This window comes from Myotis davidii, unplaced genomic scaffold, assembly GCF_000327345.1.
Source record: "Myotis davidii unplaced genomic scaffold, ASM32734v1 scaffold109, whole genome shotgun sequence".
Taxonomy (NCBI): domain Eukaryota; kingdom Metazoa; phylum Chordata; class Mammalia; order Chiroptera; family Vespertilionidae; genus Myotis; species Myotis davidii.
In genome coordinates, this window is record NW_006300368.1 from 1,599,229 (window position 1) to 1,601,137 (window position 1,909).

Sequence of the window (1,909 nt, forward strand, 5' to 3'; positions counted from 1 at the left end):
GATTTCATTAGTCTGAGGCTTGTACCTGGCCATAACACTGTAGCCACGCCCCACATATCCCCCTTTACTTTTGTTTTTAAACACGCCTATTTACATTATCCAAAAAACTTATTCAACATCATCATAACATACTTCTGGCTATTAACAAAACTATAGACCCAGCAATGTTAACAAGAGCGAACAAAACTCTGGCTAATAACAAAGCAATACCAATGCAAAACCAAACTACAAACAAGTCAACATTTTCAGGACATTCCACCCAGAGTCCTTAGGTTTAGCTCCGCAAGATTTTACAGAAAACTGACAGTTCACCAACGCTAGCCTAGCTTCCACTTGCTTTTCTAACATCTGCTTGGCCTCGGTTGCCATCTTCTTCACCTGACTCCATGTTGATACCTCGCGCACTAGTGTAGTAAGATGCCACCGATGCAAAGATGTCGTAGATCCAAACTAGTGCCCTGCATCAGGCTGTTTGGACAGTTGACCTCGGCACTGAGTCCGCACCAGTCCCAGTCAAATCAATCTCGTCCATGCCGGCAGAAGTCTGGTCCCTTCTCGGCTTTTTTCTTTATCCGCGGCTGCATGGAAATGAGCAGCCCTCAGTCCTGCAGAGCAGACTTCCAATTCTGAGTCTGGGGTCTCACACAGACCCAAAGTCCCAGGGAGCTATCAGGTCGCACAAGCAAAGATAACCAGAGCCAGAAACAATGCAACTGCTGCAAGAGCTTACAATCTCGATCTAAAACAAAAATTACTTCCTTAAATATCCTCCACCACAGCCATCTTCTGCTTTACAGTAGCTTAAACAAAACCTAGGAGATTTCTCCCTTATTTTGTACCTCCTAATTACTTATTTTCTACTTATTTCTACTTATTTCTCTACTCCTACGGCTTATTTCTACCATTTATTTCTACTTATTTCTCGATTTCTACAGCTTATTTCCTACCACTTATATTTTACAGCTTATTTCTTACCGCTTATTTTTTATTTATTTCTCTACCTCTAACTATGAACTATAGGTCGGCTTGGCTGCCCTTGCCCAAACCTTCCTGGGTTGCAACCCCCGCTTGCAGAACCATAGGTAGGTCTGGCTGCCCTTGCCCAAACCTTTCCTGGGTTGCAATCCCTGCTTATTTCTGCATTTCTACAGCTTATTTCCACTTTTTTTTCTACCGCTTATTTCCACAGCTTATTTCTACCTTAGCGCTTATTTTCTAACGTCTACCACTTATTTCTATTGCTTATTTCTTTCTACCACTTACTTTCTATTTCTACTGCTTATTTCTACTTATTTCTCTATTTCTACAGCTTATTTCTACTGCTTATTTCTACTTATTTCTCTCTTTCTACAGCTTATTTCTACCGCTTATTTCTACTTATTTCTCTATTCCTACAGCTTATTTCTACTTATTTCTCTACCTCTAACTATGAACTATAGGTCGGCTTGGCTGCCCTTGCCCAAACCTTCCTGGGTTGCAACCCCCGCTTACAGAACCATAGGTAGGTCTGGCTGCCCTTGCCCAAACCTTTCCTGGGTTGCAACCCCTGCTTATTTCTCTATTTCTATAGTTTATTTCTACTTATTTTCTACTGCTACCGCTTATTTTCTACTTATTTCTATATTCCTACAACTTATTTCCTACTCTCTATTTCTACAGCTTATTTTCTACTGCTTACTTTCTACTTATTTCTCTATTCCTACAGTTTATTTCCTACCGCTTAGGTCTCTATTTCTGCCACTTATTTCTACCTATTTCTCTATTTCTACAGCTTATTTCTACCTTACCTATCTTTAGCTTATCAAAACCTAAGAGAATTCTTATTTTCTACTGCTTATTTCTACTGCTTTTTTGTTGTTGTTTTTAGGGATCCACTTCTTTTTATACTTTTCTACCTTAATTCTTTTTT